Raw genomic sequence first — 18,342 nt, 5'->3', positions numbered from 1 at the left:
AAAATATCAGCCATGATTGAATGGCGGAGCAGACTCGATGGGCCGAGTGGCCTAATTCTGCTCCTATGTCTTATGGTCTTATGGTCTTTGTTTGACGATCAAGCCTTTCCCCACCAGGTAAGGATGTCAGTTCACTTTCCAATTGGCCAAGGGAAGATGGGACCTGGTGAGGATGGACTAGTGGAGGGAGGATGGGGTGGAATTGTTGGAGGGAGTGGGTCATGTAATGAATCCTCTTGAAGTACGTTCACCAAGGGTGGGGGCAGCCCTATCAGTTCCTGATGCAAGTCCCAAGATCCTGGTTCTTCCGAGCATCCAAAAGTGAAGAAATTGAGGTTAAAGACCTGGAATGCTTGCTTTCAATTCGTTTGAGTGATTACACTGGATTTGGTCTACACCACGTGCTATCCCAATACCACCCACTTGGGAAGTAGCGTGAGGAAGCTCAGCTGGTGTTAAATGCTAGGGTATTCCAAAACCCCAAAAAGGAACTTTGGAATTCCTGCTCTCAACTGTAATTTTGCAATTTGGTATCATGTGCGGTGAGATGCAAAGACCAGTGAAGGATATCCCAGACTCTTGTGTTCATTTTAAACAAAACAAATATTTATTAAACAGTAAAACACAAGTCAACTAACAAATACACTTAGCTAGTTTAATGGTAGTCCACAATTGGCTATCCACAATATCTTTTAGATTTACCCATGTCCAAACCTCTATTTTCCTAACCTCAGATCTAAACCTCCCCAAGCAAAATCACATAGGTTTGAAAACTATACACAAAATCCAGCATTGGTTCCACACCAGGCACCTATATCTTTTGGACTTGCTTCTGATTTAGAATAGAGATACCTGGCTTCTCAAAAAAAAAAGGCTTTCTCCAGGCACAGCTTATTGGGAATGGACACAGCTTCCTGCAGTGCGGACTACGATCTCAAACAGTTCCCTTGCATAGGGTGAAATTGCCTCTAATATTTATTTCCTTTTGATCTCTACTTATCTGAACTTACCTTCTCAATGTCGGTGTCGAGGCCTGGTCACCAGACATAACTCCGGGCCAACATTTTAATTTTGGTCATACCTGGATGCCCATTGTGCAAGTCTCTTAGTATCAGCTCCTGTCCTTTTTCCGGGACAATCACACGCGTTCCCCCACAAGAGGATGCCGTCTTCCGCGCTGAATTCTGACAGCTTGGAGGAAAATGCCCGTTTCCATGGATGCTCCCTCCATGGGAGCTGTCTATGCTGCCCACCATACAGGACTATGTGTCGAACCTTTGACAGGACTGGCTCCGTCAGGGTCCACTCATGAATTTGTGATGCCGTGACAGGCAAGATGTCCATAAAATGTAGGGTTGCAACCACCTCACCGGTCGTGGGGGTCGACATGGGGCCGTTCGATAAAGGCAATCGGCTCAGTGCGTCGGCATTCGCTATCTGCATTCCTGGTTTGCCCAGAAATAGTAACGCATCCGTTGTGCATACTGGTTCCAGCTTTCCAGCGCAGCATCAAAAACATCCAAACGTCCGTACAGAGGCATGGTGTAATAGAAAACAACTTCCAACCTGTATCCAACAAAAATCCAGGGAGGTGGCTTCAGCAGTGTAGACAGCTATTCACTTTAACCCTCGTCGCCAGTTTTGTGAAGGCCACGAAAAATCCAGCACAAGTTTTAAGGATACAAAGAAATAACATTTATTTACAATAACATATATACACAGCAGCAGCAACTTCGCTTGCTGCTCACTCCTTCCTGGCTGGTTCCAAACTGGCCAGCTTTATTTATACAGGGAGTCTGCTGATGATTTCTCCGTGCCCCTCATTGGGGAAGCTCATACTCACACAGGACTGTGGGATTGTCATTAGTCGCCAGCCAATGGTAAGCAGGCAGGTTATAACATTACCTTTGTTGCATGAGCTCACCTTTTAGAATGTAACTGTGAAATGCACCCACCATCTTCGCTATTGAACTTTTACACTCCTACTTTAACCTTTGGCACTTCATCTCCTGTTGTTCCCAACTTGCCTTGGGTAAACATTTGCTCAGTGTTGCTCGGCTAATCAGCATCCCAGAGCCCTCGTTCCATCAAACCAGCCAATCTGTCTTTTTTCCAATTTCCATTTTAAAAATAGCTTGTGTTTCCTTTAAACATACAACTACCAGAACATATTCCCAATTATTGGATTTTATTGTTTTTCTCATTTTATCATGATGTCTCAACACTTGACATAATTGATCTCCGTCTCTATTTCCACCTCCCTGGTTGAGGGAAATCAAAGTACATTTGTGGGCATGTTGCCAGTGTTTTTAGGGTCAAACTCCATGTTGTGCCTTTCAGCATAGAAATTGTATATCGGTGACCTTGATTTGATTGCATATGCATGTTTACCCATGTACACAACTTGATCTCCATTCCTTTTAGAATGTACAGGACGAAAGTAGGAAAGGTGTTCCAGGTTGTAGCTGAGTATAAGGCATGTAAGAGCAGTGAGGGTGAGTATAGGGGTTCTTCGGTGTCATGGGCGTAGCTGGTGCAGGGGTAGACGTTTAATAGAATGTGTGATTGATGAATGTGTGATTGTGGGGGTGGGTGCGATCTTCCTGGTGTATCAGGGTACCGGCCAATATCAGTAAGGGGTAAACGTGACAGCTAATTCTAGGGGAAACAGTGCCACAGTGGTGCCCATGTAGAATGGATAGAAGGGGGAATGAAGGAAGGTGAAGCAAATGGATAACATTAAGACATGATGCATTAAAGGTTTGACAGGTAAATGGTACTGGAAGAACTTTACTGTTCCAACAGACAATATGCATTATAAACAAGACTATACATGGAGTGTGGGATGTTTTACTATCATGTTCCTCTGTTTTTATGATGTGGCATGTGCACTACCATAGTCCAGATCATTTAGGAGCAGAAGGCAAAATCAATCGCGACCATATCTTATTTTCATTGGACTCGAGTGAGTTTTCCCCAAAGTGGACTGGAAAAACAAATTACCGTTGGAAATATATTAGAAATTATTTCAATCTTCATGTCATAAAATTCAAGATTGAAGATTATCTCTTTGACAGCCCTGAGCCCGTCAGTCTGGTGAGGTGCCACCTTTTGTACACACAGGCAGTGGAAAGTCTACAACTTGCTCCCCAAAAGGTGCTGGAGGTTGAAAAATTTATCTATCAAGGGACATGAAGCAAAGGTGGGTAAATGAGTTGAATTACAGATCGAACGATGGGTTATGTTCATGGGGCTGAATGGACCTCTGTACTTCAATGTTCCAGCTATATTTTCAGCTATATTTTTAACTTCAATACCCAGCTTCCAAATTATTCCAAACATTTTCCATCAATTGGCAGGTTAGGGGAAGGGATGTATGAGGCAAGAGTGGTCCACAGCTTCCTTCAAGGTGCCAGAGTTAAAATTACAAACAGGTATCTGCTGGTATTCATGGAGTGTACACCCGCTCAAAAAAGAGGGTTAAAATCACAGCCCTCAGGATGTGGTGGGATTGGAGAGGCCGTATTTTGCCTGGTTTCTCCAGGAAAATATGGAGTTAAAATCAGCTCTACTTGCCCATGATGGCATCTGACTTAGACAAAACTAGACCGTTTGCGAGTTTGGTGTCATGTTTCACTCCCAAGAGGAATTTCCTCCCACACGTCTGCAGCATCACTAAGATTGCCTCTTTCTATCTCCTTAATTCATCTGCTGCTGCAACTCTCATCCACTCCTTTATTACCTCTTCTGCCTTGGGGCAGAGAACCGAAGAAGGTCTGATCCACCGCACCACGATCTCCACCAAGGCGGTAGGTACTGAATCCACCCCAAACGGAGTGGGGATTGAACCCTGTCTGTTACCACCAATCTGACCCACATCAACTGTCCAGCCAACTGAGTCAACAGGAGTCAAACGTTCTGTGGTAACATACATCGTAACATGCACGTTGTGGCCTAGAACTCTGGATAATGATATCATCGACATTGGTACCACCATTACACGTGAGAACACCACCCACCAGGTACACGGTACGTACTTGTGCGACTCGGCCAACGTTGTCTACCTCATAGGCTGCAGGAAAGGATGTCCCGAGGTGTGGTACGTCGGTGAGACCATGCAGACGCTGCAATAATGGATGGACGGACATCACGCGACAATTGCCAGGCAGGAATGTTCCATTCCAGTCGGGGAATACTTCAACAGTCAAGGGCATTCAGCCTCTGATCTTAGGGTAAGCGTTCTCCAAGGCAGCCTTCAGGACGCGCGACAACAAAGAATTACCAAGCAGAAATTGATAGCCAACTTTTGCATCCATGAATACAGCCTCAACCGCAATCTTGGATTCATGTCTCACTACATTTAACCCCCCACCATCTGGCCTGGGCTTGCAAAATACTACCAACTGTCCTGGCTTGAGACAATTCACACCTCTTTAACCTGTGATTATCCCTCTCTCCAGTCACACTGTCTGGACCTGTAAAGACCTAATTACCTGCAAAGACTTGCATTCAAAAGTATTATCTTGCATCATTGTCTTTGTCTATATATGTGTTTGTGGAACCCACCTCTTCACTCACCTGATGAAGGAGCTACACTCTGAAAGCTAGTGATTCCAAATAAACCTGTTGGACTTTAACCTAGTGTTGTAAGACTTCCTGCCCACCCCAGTCCAACGCCGGCATCTCCACATCATGGATAGTGATGGTAGAGACTTTTATTTCTTCCCATTCTCTGGCTGACCAGGAATCTCCCTCTCTTACTGCCTGTCACTGGCGTGAGTTGGAAGGATTAACAAGTTGATATCTGATTGGTCGTGTTACAAGCATACTTTCCGTGGTTATTGAACCCTGGGGTGAATTACACGTAGCTCGGGTGGACGCCCCGATCTGGAAGTGCATGAAATCATGCGAGAAGACGCCAGGCGTGCATCCCGATGTCATCGCGCACTCGCACGATATTTCGACCGGCAGGCAGGAGCGCGAATTGGATGGCCGCCTTCCAATAATTACAAAGTTCATTGAGAGGATTCAAACTCCAACTGACCTGGATTTTATGTTGCCGTGCGTTGTTTAGGTCGGCACATGATCAACACAGGGGGTACAAACTGTTGATACCGTTTTGTCATCCCAAGGGCAGGATATGGCAAAGGCAGGCTGGGTTGGTCGGAGTTGGTGAGAGTTTGGTGAAGCCAATGTTGCATCACTGGCTCAGTAATGACGTTAGCTGCTCCAAACATTTTCAGCCGGCACGGATGAGGCCAAAATCCAACAAGTACACAGGACCCTCTGGATTTGTGAGCAAAGGAGTCATTTTTCTTGATGACATTTGGTGTTACAAATGGAAAACATCCAATCTGAACTGATCGATACGTGAGATTTACAAATAAAAAAGCCACCTGCACAAATCCATTGCAGTGCTCACGGTGCTTTAAGATTACATTTGTGGGTGTCAACGTCTAGGTGTTTTCTCCTCACTGGCAGGGGCATTGGAGGCAGATTGTGGATTGAGCTGTCTTGTTGGCCCAGTTGATTCTGGTGGTTGTCTCTGACCAGCAGGGCCTGAGTAGGTTCTGTCTGAGAGGGTGTGCTCTCGTGGCCGGGCATTCCTCAGTCATCACAGACTCTAAAGATGCTGCCCTCAACTGGGTCAGCGACGACAGTCAGCTCTTCCACCATCACTTCCGGTTGCGGCTATGCGGAGCTAAGTCGCACATTCGGCAGCTCCCACAAAAAATTGACTTTTGGGCTCCTTTCAGGGGCCCCAACAGCACTTTTTCGACGATTCCCGCGGTGGAAAGGAGAGTACAATAGTTCCCCGACAGTATATGGCTTTTACCAGGAGCGGGGCAACTAAAAGAATTGGTGGTGGACCCAAAGAAAGTACGAGGAAAGAAGAACAAAATGACGGCGTGCGGAGACCAGGCAGCGTGGATGCAGTGGGCGCTGGAGCAACAGGAGGTTATCCAGTGCTGCTTCAGGGAGATTAAAGTGGACCTGCTAGAGCCGATGAAGGCTTCTATTGATAAGCTGCTGGAGACACAGACGTCCCAGGGGGTGGCGATCCGCGAGGCTCGACAAAAGATCTCCGATAATGTGGATGAGATCTTAGGCCTGGCGGTAAAGGTGGAGGCGCATGAGGTGCTCCACAAGTAATGGCAGGAGCGGTTCGAGGAGATGGAGAATCGGTCAAGGCGGAAGAATTTGCGGATTCTGGGCCTCCCGGAGGGGCTGGACGTGGGGGCCTATGTGGTCACCATGTTGATCTCGCTGATGGGAGCGGGGTCCTTCCAGGGGCCCCTGGAGCTGGAAGGGGCCCATAGAGTGTTGGCGAGGAGGCCCAAGGCTAACGAGCCGCCGCGAGCGGTGCTGGTGCGGTTTCATCGGTTTGCTGAACAGGAAGGGGGTGAAGTTTGGCATGTTGCAGCCGGCGCGACTGTGGGTCACCGACAAGGACCGGCACCATTACTTTGAGCCTCCGGAGGAGGCGTGGACCTTTGTTCAGGCCGAGAAGTTGGACACAAATTGAGGGTCGGGATGGGCATTTGGGGATTGCGGTTGATATGTTACTTTTTGAGGGGGGGTCCTTTGCTTTTGATTTTCTTTTTCCTTTCCGGTTCGGTGAGGGTGATTAGGGCGGGCTGGGCACTGTTTGGGTTGGGTTGGTTGGGGGGGCTCTTGGAGGGGGGTAAGTAAATGGAACAGGAGTGGATGGCCGGCAGTGAGATGGAGCCCCGCGGGGGAGGGGGAGGCCCGAGTCGGGGGTGAGGGGACTGGGCCTGTAAAAGGAGCTGCGTCAGAGGTGGCGGGGCCGGGTAGGTGGAAAGCGCGGGTTTTTTCCATCGCTGAAGACTGGAGGGGGCGGGGCCGGGGCGGGGAAGCGAGGGTTGTTTCCCGTGCTTGGGATGGAAGGGGGAGGGGGCGAGCCTGCAGATGGGGAATGGAAGAGGAGGCTGTGTCACACAATGGGAAGAGTCGAAGGAGAGGCGGGAGTGGCCAGGGTCAGCAGGAGAATCGAGTTGCTGCTGCTATGGTCAAGGGGGACCTGGAACGAGTGGGGGGGGGTCGAGACGGGGATCTGCTGCCATGGGGAACGGGCCGGGCGTGGGGTGGGGTGCGGGCGCGTGGCTGGCCGAGGAGGGGTTATGGCTAGTCGGCGGGGGAGGGGGGCGGGTAGCCCCCTGATCCGGCTGATAACCTGGAATGTAAGGGAACTGAACGGGCCGGTCAAGCGGGCCCGTGTGTTCGCGCACCTGAAGGGGCTGAAGGCGGATGTGGTTATGCTCCAGGAGACACACCTGAAGGTGACAGACCAGTTAAGATTGAGGAAAGGGTGGGTAGGTCAGGTGTTTCATTCGAGGCTGGATGCCAAAAATCGAGAGGCGGCGATCTTGGTGGGAAAGAAGGTGTCATTCGAGGCGTCGAGCATTGTGGCAGACAATGGCGGTAGGTACGTAATGGTAAGCGGTAAGTTGCAGGGAGAGAGGGTGGTACTGGTCAATGTGTATGCCCCGAACTGGGACGATGCGGGTTTTATGCGGCGCATGTTGGGTCGGATCCCAGACTTGGAAGTGGGGGGCCTGATGATGGGGGGAGACTTTAACACGGTGCTGGATCCGGCACTGGATCGCTCCAGGTCTAGGACCTGTAGGAAGCCGGCGGTGGCTAAAGTGCTGAGGGGGTTTATGGACCAGAAGGGAGGGGTGGACCCTTGGAGATTTGCAAGGCCAGGATCTAGGGAATTTTCATTCTTCTCACATGTCCATAAGGCTTATTCCCGGATCAACTTTTTTATTTTGAGCAGGGCGCTGATAGCGAGAGTAAAGGATACTGAGTACTCGGCGATAATCATTTCGGATCACGCCCCGCATTGGGTGGACTTAGAGCTGGGGGAGGAGAGGGACCAGCGCCCGTTGTGGCGCTTGGAGGTGGGGCTGTTGGCAGACAAGGAGGTGAGTGGGTGGGTCCGAGGAAGCATAGAGAGGTACCTGGAGGTCAACGATAACGAGGAGGTCCAAGTGGGGATGGTATGGGAGGCGCTAAAGACGGTGGTTAGGGGAGAGCTGATCTCCATTAGGGCCCATAAGTAGAGGAGGGAGCAGAGGGAGTGGCTGGTGGGTGAGATGGTGAGGGTAGACAGGAGGTATGCGGAGGTGCCCGAGGAAGGACTGTTGAGGAAGAGGCGCAGCCTCCAGGCCGAATTCGACCTGGTGACCACCATGAAGGCGGAGGTGCAGTGGAGGAAGGCCCAGGGGGCGATTTACGAGTATGGGGAAAAGGCAAGCCGGATGCTGGCGCATCAGCTTCGGAAGCGGGACGCAGCTAGGGAGATGGGGGGAGTTAAGGACAGGGGAGGGAGTGTGGTACGGAGTGGGGTTGGCATCAATGGGGTCTTCAGGGACTTTTATGAGGAATTGTATCGGTCCAAGCCCCCACTGGAGGAGGGAGGGATAGGCCGCTTTCTGGACCAACTGAGGTTTCCGAAGGTGGAGGAGGGACTGGTGGCAGGATTGGGGGCCCCGATTGGGCTGGTGGAGCTGACCAAAGGGATAGGGAGCTTGCAGGCGGGGAAGGCACTGGGGCCGGACGGTTTCCAGGTCGAATTCTATAAAAAATATATGGACATGCTGGGCCCATTGCTAGTTAGGACCTTCAATGAGGCAAGGGAGGGAGGGGGGGCTTTGCCCCCGACGATGTCCCGGGCACTGATCCCCTTGATCCTGAAGTGGGCCAAGGATCCTCTGCAGTGTGGGTCTTACAGGCCGATTTCGCTGCTAAACGTAGATGCCAAGGTGCTGGCGAAGGTCTTAGCCATGAGGATCCCTCCAAGGAGGTATACCACGAGCCCGGTGTGGCGGCTGCCCTCAAAATCTGGGGGCAGTGGAGGCGGCACAGGGGGGAAGTTGGGGCCTCAGTGTGGACCCCAATACGGGGGAACCACCGGTTCGTCCCAGGGAGAACAGATGGAGGGTTTTCGGGGTGGCATAGGGCAGGGATACGAAGGTTGGGGGACCTGTTTGTGGACGGGAAGTTTGTGCGCCGAGGTGAGCTGGAGGAGACATACGGGCTCCCCCCCCCCGGGGAACACCTTCAGGTACTAACAGGTAAGGGCGTTTGACAGGCGGCAGGTGGTGGAATTCCCGCGGCTGCTGCCACGCACAGTACAGGACAGGGTGCTCTCGGGGGGGGGGGGTGGGTGGGAGTGGGGAAGATCTCGGAAACTTACTAGGTGATGCAGGAGTAGGCCTCGGTGGTGGAGGTGAAAGGTACAGTGCAGACTCGATGGGCCGAATGGCCTCCTTCTGCACTGTAAATTCTATGATAAGTGGGAGGAGGAGCTGGGAGAGGAGATCGAGGAAGGGACGTCGGCAGATGCCCTAGGGAGGGTGAACTCTTCCTCATCGTGCGCAAGGCGCAGCCTCATACAGTTTAAGGTGCTGCACAGGGCACACATGACCGGGACAAGGATGAGTCGGTTCTTTGGGGGCGAGGACAGGTGTGTTAGATGCTTGGGGAGTCCAGTGAATCACACCCATATGTTCTGGGCATGCCCAGCGTTGGAGGAATTCTGGAGGGGTATAGCGAGGACGGTGTCGAGGGTGGTAGGTTCCAGGGTCAAGCCGGGCTGGGGGTCCGCAATATTTGGGGTGGCAGAGGAGCCGGTAGTGCAGGAGGTGAAAGAGGCCGCTATTCTGGCCTTTGCGTCCCTTGTAGCCCGGCAGAGGATTCCTCTTCAGTGGAAGGATGCGAGGCCCCCAAGCGTGGAATCCTGGATCAACGATATGGTGGGGTTTATTAAGTTGGAGAGAGTGAAATTCGCCTTGAGAGGGTCGGTACAAGGGTTCTTTAGGTGGTGGCAACCGTTCTTAGACTTCCTGGCAGAACGATAGACATTGGTCAATGGCAGCAGCAACTCGGGGGGTGGGGGGAGTTTACTTTATTTTTGTTTTTGTTATTTACACTGGGGGGTCTGAGGGGGTGTATACATTTGTGGTGTAAAGTCGGGGTGTTAACGTTAATTTATTATTTATGTACAGGGGGGAGGGGGGTATGGAGAGTTGCTCTTTTGGACTGTGTTTTGTACTTAACCCTGTTGGGTTCTTTTTTCATTTTGTTATTGATATTTTATGAAAACCTTAATAAATTTTTTTTTTTTTTAAAAGAAGCTCTTCCACCATTATGAGGTGTGTCTGAGCTTGCCTGCTCACCATTCTTTGCCAATGACATGCCCATATCTGCACTGTACTTGATGCTGAGAGAGGGTGTGCCACGGGCGCATCTGCCATTGGCGCCTACTCTGGGGTCAATGGAGGGACATTGACTTCCTCCCTCAGATGAGCTAGCCAGGAAGCTAATCAGCAATATTAGTCATATCATAGAATCAGTGTCAATGTAATGCCGCCTAGTTCAAGCGATATCAATGACATCACTGTGACCACGTGATCGGTGCATCACTGGACACTTTCTCAGAGATCCTTGCAAGGCATGAGAGGGCTCTACGTTCTTTTCTCTCTTTGCTTTTTCCCAGCAGACTCTTAACCTCCTCAGAAGCCAGCATCTCCACGACCGAAGGGCCTTTCTCCTCACTCGCTCTCGAGCTCCAGGGCTCGCGGCTCATGGCTGGGGAGGATTGCCAGGTTAGCCAACCCACCAACAGTGGCAGATCTCTTAGCATTGTTATGGCTACGTTTCTGCTGTAAGTAAGTGCAGAGCTCCATTCAGTGCTCCACCCTCCAGCTCCATACCATGCTGTTGCTCACCCCCTTTCATCCTGCGAGGCACGAGACATTCCCAACCCATTTGCACACCTAACCCTTTGGCCCCAAGCTTCAGATCTTCTCTCCAGCCTTAACACGCATGCGCAGATATATGTTCTGAGATTACCTGATTCCTACACCTATGAGTGCAACTCGGGATGGGCACTCTTCCTCAATTCTCCACACTGTACAATGCCAATTCAGAACTCACCCTTGCTGAGTGCAGAAGATCATTGAATCCTTTCTGGTATTGAATCCGCGTGCGCCGGACCAGGACATTCCCGCTGATCTCAGCTGCCACCTTCTTGGTTAGGTTGACGAATGTGATATAAAATAGTTACTTTAGAGATATTAGTTAATGTCATGTAGAGGTAGGCCAGTCTAATTCTGGTGAGTTCACAGACAAAGGATTTCAGACCGCATGGCAAAGCAAGGAAGAGGTGTGTCCACCAAAGGAGGAGAAAAGGATGCTGGGTAATAGGGGCCAGAGGAAGGGATTGGAAGTGAGCCAATCAGAATATATCAACAGGTCAGGAGGGATAAATGATGACCTATGGGAATCGTGTATGTGAAACCTGATGCCATTTGAATGTATCAGTACAGACTCCTTTGTTCTACAGCCTCACTTGATTCCAGAAGTGTACGAAGCAGGATGTGCTTTGTGCTCCTGAGAATTGAGGAAAGCTTGTAAGCTAAATAAAATAACTAATGCTGTACCTGCAAATCCATCTCGACTTTTATTGAGGCCAGACTGACGGGTAAAGAAACTTGGGATTTAACAAGTTGGGATGGTCTTCTCCTTTGATGAGGATGTCCAATCTGGCTGTCACCACCTCCACAAGGGCACGCAGACACTCATGAGAAAATCAGGGGTTCGTTGCTCACTTCAAGTACCATCCCGTCTGCAGTGTCTCCTGTGTGCTGCTGCTATGATGTAGATCTTCCTCTGCCTCCTCTGTTGACTTCAGCGGCCTCTGGCAGCTGTGCCTTTAAACTTCACATGAGGGTGCCATTGGACCTGGCAGCCGCCATGCTCCCAGCCCCGCTGGCCCATCCGGACAGGCTTCACATTGACCGACACAAGTGACCAGCCAGCATAATATAATGTTTGCTGATAGATCGTGCCACTCCGGGAAAGGTGGCTGTTTGGGTTCTGCTGGCTGTTGGGCATAAAATTCTCACCCTGGAGTGGGACTTGAATCTGGAGCTTCTGGCGCAAGAGGCTGGGACACCACCCACTTTGCCACAAGAGTTAATTTATTATCTCCAGACTTCACTATTTCCATGCAATTCTGCCTGGCCTCCCATCCCTATTTTCAAACCCCTTCATGTCCTTGCCCCCTCTTTACTATTCTGAGTCCCCTAGCTCCCCCACGCCTCTCCCCGCCCAGATCTGTGTGTTGCAAATTCTGACCTGTTGGGCATCCCAATTTAAACCATTCCACAGTTGGTGCCTGCTTTCTGCTGTCTAATCCAATGGCCTGGAATTCCCTCTCTATATCTCTCCATTTCTTTAACTCACTTTCTTACTTTTAAGGCACTTCTTAAATCCTGGCTTAATATCTCTACATGTGGCTCGGCGACACATTTTGTTCCACGATGCTCCTGTAAAGTTGCCTTGGGAGGTTTTATTACATTAAAGCTGGTATATAAATGCAAATGGTTGTAGTTGGCCTAGTGGGATTTGAACTTTGGTCCAGTAACATGAATACGACATCACCGTATTCATCGTGTAACTAGAACTCAGTTAAAAGAACAAAGATCCATGTGAAGATCTTTTGGGGTTTGGTGGGAGTTGCGGGATGGATGGGAATTGGGGGTTTGGGGTGGGAGAGCTGGTGGTCGGGATGAGAGTGGCAGGTGAAGAGAGTACAAGCTGAATGTCCAGGCTTAGACTGATTTACTGATTAGGATAGCATCACATCGTTATACAGTTCTGTTCTATATCTTATTACCGCAGCTTTTCAACTCTTCAATCTGTGCTACAATTGCAGCCTTACTATTGATGCTATCTAATGGAAATGTCAGCGGGGCTAAATAAGAGTGAGTTTATTGCTCTCATGTCAGAGCTGGCTCCAGACAATCTATTAAAGTACTAACCCCTCTTAAAATAGTGGTGTCTGTATCACATCACAGCATTGCAAAGTTAGCAATACAGCTATTTAAGACTGCAACTTATGCCCCAAAACATGCTTTAAATAGCCCAGCAATGGAACAGGCACAAATGAACTTCAGTTCAGGAAGGTAGCTCAGCACTGCCTTCTCGAGGGCAATTAGGAATGGGCAGTAAATGCCAGCCTAGCCAGTGATGCTCACATACCGCAAATACATTTGTAAAAGTTTATTAGGGATCCCGTATGTGATCAACACAACTCAAGTTTCCACCCAGCACAGGACGACAAGTACAATTGAGGGCCTGAAAGCTTTAGCTGAGGTTCAGTTCTGAAATGCATGCCTTCTTCTTTTCCCAAATGACCCTCTGTTCTATTCCAGAAAACCAGCAGGTGAAGGATGGAACTGGAGCCAATCTTTACACCCTATTGTAGGTCAGAAATGATGTACTCTATTTTTGGCATGCGCCTTGACCATGCACAACATGAAATTATAAGAAAGCAAAACATGATTTTAAAAAAACAATAAAGGTCAGGATTAAGATAATCAGATATTACAGCCCAAAAGAAACATGACTGAAGTAGATTTGTTGCTGACATGCAGCGAGAGGTAGTTGGAGAAGGTAAATGTAATGTGAATATATTACAAGCATACAGCTCCTAATCCAAGAAACTCACTTTCAGTCTTGTGTTTATTTATAGGGGCTCAAGTACTTGCCAGCCATCTGCATAGAATTGAACAAAATTGATGTACGATTGACACTCTTAAAGGCAGTAGGTCGCACAGGCTTGCGGATCTTGCCATCTCTCGTGTCAAGTGGTCCTTCTTAGCAGCAGGAATGTGGCTAATGAGCATTGCTTGGTTATTTCACTCAAGAAAGCCCCACAGTCAAGCTGAACTCTCTCTATATGTGCACACATTTGATGCCTCCTCAGCCCATACCAGAGGTCATCGGACATGGATGAGGTGTTTGTGGGAAATCTGCTTCTTGGTTTTTGTTCCTTCTTCTTCCACCTTCCTAAAACTAGGCTAGTACCAGCACCCCCTTTAGCATTGGTAGTTCAGACCAATTAACTCGGCACACACCAGGGTTTGACCCTCACTGTATCCTAATCCAGTGTGGTAACCCTGTGCCTGAATGAGCTTGGCTGGTGTTTTCCTTCATAGAGAGAGGGGAGAGAGGCGAGGAAACATCTTGAGGTGTTGCAGTAGTCAAATGTGTGGGCAGTAGCCCACAATTTCCTGTCAAATGGCTTGTTGTAATTGACACCCATGTCGAAGGGGGAGGGCCCTGCGATGGGCATTAACTTTCCTATAGGGCAGAACGGAAAGTTGGAGAGGTGGAGAGCAAACATATTGGGCTATTAAGCTTACATTACCAAGCTCCAAAACAATAATCAGAAGGTCATCTGATTATTGTGGTAACTGTCACCCTGACATAGGAAAGAACTCGGCATGTCAGGTGATGTAATTAAAAATAAAATGCGCAAGAGAACAAAACCACTGTGGTTTGACAATTTGTCCTATTTTGATGTGTGTTAGCTTTGGCTTGCTGTGTAATGCCCTCTTCTGAGATGGAAGGTTCTGGATTCAAACCTCACTCCAGAGAATTGAGCGCACAATCAAGGCTACCGCTCCCAGTGCCAGTATTTGCGGAATGCTGCTCTGTTGGACTATCTTTTTTTAGTAGAGACGTCAACCAATGCCTTAGCTGTCCTCTTCAGGTGGATATAAAAGTTCCCCTGACACAATATGAAGAGGAGCAGGGGAGTTCTTCCTGGTGTTTTGGCCATGATTAACGTTCAACTACCATCACTATGTGGTCATTTATTTTGCTGCTCTTTGTGGGACCTTGCTGTGCACAAATTAGCTACCGTGGCTCTTGCATTGCAACAATAATTTTGCTTAAAAGAAAAAAAGTTTAATTGACTGGAGAACACTTTGGGACATCCTGAGGTCATAGAATGCGACCACCTTTATTGATCCTTTTTTTAAAATTCAAGGATATGAATGTAGTTGTGTTTGCCAATGTTCAAACTTGAATAGTGAATGAGGAAGACACTGAATTTATTCTTCCAGAATGATTGTAAGTGGACTGTAAGCCCCCCACATGTAGAATCTAGTTCTTTTGAAAATGTTGCAAGATTTGGTTTCCACTCCCTATCATAATGCCACATTGTGGAAAGAATTTGTGGGCAGAATTTTCTGATATCAGCCCCCAATTTAGAGTTAACTTGTTTGAACCTTTGACCTACTGCCGCAATTTAGCGTGGCCAATCCACCTAGCCGGAACATCTTTGGGTTGTGGGGGCGAAACCCACACAAACACGGGGAGAATGTGCAAACTCCACAAGGATAGTGACCCAGAGCCGGGATCGAACCTGGGACTTCGGTGCCGTGAGGCAACAGGGCTAACCCACAGCGCCAATGTGCTGCCCTTTTTTTTTCCAATTTAGAGTCCCAATCCACCTACCCTGCGCGTCATTTTGGGTTGTGGGGGTGAGACCCACTCAGATACGGGGAGAATGCGCAAACCCCACACGGACAGTGACCCGGGGCCGGGATCAAGCCCGAGTCCTCAAGGTCGTGAGGCAGCAGTGCTAACCACCGCCACCGTGCCTCACTGAGAATTTATTTTTTAAAGTAATTTTTCACATTTTGTAACGTCTTGTGTACCTCAAAAAATGCCAGCTGCAGCAACTGATAAATCCCCTGCCTGAAGCCTTTTGGCAGAGCTGAAATTACTTTCACGTGATTCAGAGGTTAGACTTTCTGCAAAGTTCTCCCAATTTCTTACAACCAGCGGCCAACCAAACCCCCGAGAGAAAGAGCAGCAGCTCTTCCAATGAAACAGGCAGTGTAAGCTCGAGGGAATGCAACCTCCTCTTTCTATTAGACACTTTACAGTCTTCTGGACTCGATGTTCAGTTCAACAATTTTCAATTGGAATCTCTGCCCCAATTTGTTTTTAGGTGTTTTTTCCCCCCTCCTCTCATTTTCATTTCTTTGCTTTCCGCCACCAGATATTTGGGTTCTTGTCATTTTTCCCACGTCCTCCAGTCACATCTTTTGTTTCTATACTCGTCCAATTATCAAGGCCTTGTACCACAAAACTTCTTCTCTCTTCTGCCTCCTCCACCTTATCGCATGTGGGTCTTCCATTTTGCTCTTTTCCGCCCCACCTTTTCACTTGCTCAAAACCATTATAACTGTTCCCAGTGCTGATGAAGGGCCAGTGACCTGAAAAGTTGACTGTTTTTCTCTCTCCCCAGTCGCTGCCTGACGGGCTGAGTATTTCCACCATCTTCTGATTTTAATACAAGCAGCAGCCTGTGCTGTTGGTCCTCCTTTTCGCCACATCTAGAGTCGGACTTATGCAGGAGTCGTACCCTGTGGCTTTTATCTGCATTGCTTCCAACAACAATGACTTGCATTTGCATAGTGCCCTTAATGTAGTAATAGGTGCTGAGGCACCGCCGACCAAGAGAGGCTGGAATAGTCAAGTGTTGAGGTACCAAAGGGGTAGATGGGGGTTTTGGCAGCAGGAGAGCTAAAGCAGACTTGAATGTCTGGCCACAATGTTCAAGATCCAATCCAATCAAACCCTTGTGTAGTTTGAGCCCGACTTCCTCTTTTTTCTTGTTTCTTGTTCTGGTTGTTTCGACTGAATTTGCGTTCCGTTGATCCTGCTGAATGTGGTCTCTCAGTAGACTCCAAAGACTCTGGTTTTAGCATTGGCTAATTCAGTACACTCAAGGAGTATGGGAGTCGGCCATCTTTTCTTCACTACCTTGCACTTTCCTGCACTAGATCTTGTTCACTTTCTATATCTTGCTCATCACTCGTATTGTAACCTCTGAGCTGCTTCTTTTTGATTTCACTGCCCTGATTTAGTTTTGCTACCAGCTGAAAATTTGGCCAGCTTGCTGACTTTCTGGAGAAGATTCATTATGGCAAACTGGAAAAGATTTTTAAGAAACACCTATGCTGGGAATTCGGGGAAATACACAACAGGCCTGGTGGCACCTTGGAAAATGTTTTGTATGTAGATCCTGTGAACCAGGGTGAGTTCAGCAAATCTTTCGATAGCCCTATAAAGGGACTTCCTTATTTTAGAATCCACAATATTTGCATGTCGCATGGCGGTAGCCAAATGTATAACAGGAGATAATAAATTCTCACCAGAATACCAATCTAATTGAAGAACCTTTTCACCTCGCTGGACGAGGCTAGAATGCATAAGCAGAGTTGGCTCTATGGTTAAGCTGTGAAGTAACTTGATTCTTTGGGACGACATTTTAAGAAAAAAAATGTTTTAATAGTTGAACATTTAAAAAAATATATGGAAACTTTGGGCATAGACAGCTCTCAGAAACAGCCAAGAGATCATTGACCATTAATTTGCCCTGGGTGTTAGTTGAGGGATAAATATCGGGCCGAGATCCTCCAACAGCATTTTCCTGATCAAATTTGGACTTTTTAATTGTCTCCATTTTACATGAAATTTTCCGCTCCAGATTTGGAACCAAGCTTCTTGATTTTTAGAAAGACACGAGCAAAGTAATTCCAAGGTTGAAGTTAGATTGAAGAATACTTGAGTGAATACCAGGTGGGTCGCACCCAAATTCTTTTTTGCAGCAGTTAAAATGTTGATATGTAATGAAGAATATTCCCAAGATGCTGAGGTTTGTTATACTTAGAACTGGCTGGATAGATTTTAGTGGAGAACCTATGATATGGATTGATGCCTGGATTCTTGGTCAATATTTACTGATATCTTTAGCGTTAGTTTTCAGCTTTGTTGGGTAATGCCTTTGGTTCAGAAGGTCATGTGGGTTAAGCCCCACTCCAGAGACTTGAGCATAAAACCTAGGTTGACACTCTGGTGCTGCACTGTCAGAGGTACGATCTTTCAGACATATCATTAAACTGCAGCCTTGTCTGTGCTCTCACGTGGACATAAAAGACCGCATGATGCTATTTCGAAGAAGGGCAGGGGAGTCACTCCCGATGTCCTGCCAAATATTTATCCTTCAACCAGCATTTAAGCTGAAGAGTATAGATGCATTAAGGGGGAAATAAATAAGCTGGGGCGGTGTGGGGGGTTGGGGGGGGGGGGTGGGGGTGGGTGGCGTGGGGGCAGTAGGACAGGAACAAACTTAAATGAAGGATAAATAAACACTGACATAGATCTGTTGGATCAAATGGCCTGTTTCTCTGTAATACTTTCTAAGTAATTTTAAATATTCTTATACGTGGTATGCAAGACTTTAAATATACTGTATAGATACTGGGGAATATCTTGGGCCAGTGCTGTTAGTGAAGTGCTTTTTTTTATTAAGGACTCAACATCATACCATGTTAAATAAAATGTAGCTGTATTCCTTTTTAAGGCAAGTAGGTATAACTGCCCTGCGTTCTAGAGTGTCAGCTGTGTCTCAGTTGGTGGCACTCGCACCTTAGTCATAACTACTTT

At 48.1% G+C, this 18,342-nt stretch overlaps 1 protein-coding gene across 1 annotated transcript in view; it reads left to right on the top strand.

The window, feature by feature from the left end:
* LOC140394369 (arf-GAP with dual PH domain-containing protein 1-like) overlaps positions 1-18,342 on the top strand; it is a 153,938-nt gene that overhangs the window by 19,873 nt on the left and 115,723 nt on the right. The window lies entirely within an intron of this gene.

Source organism: Scyliorhinus torazame, chromosome 17, assembly GCF_047496885.1.
Source record: "Scyliorhinus torazame isolate Kashiwa2021f chromosome 17, sScyTor2.1, whole genome shotgun sequence".
In the NCBI taxonomy this organism is placed as follows: Eukaryota; Metazoa; Chordata; class Chondrichthyes; order Carcharhiniformes; family Scyliorhinidae; genus Scyliorhinus; species Scyliorhinus torazame.
Note: the sequence above shows the minus strand (reverse complement) of the source record. Positions and strands in the feature narration are given on the sequence as shown.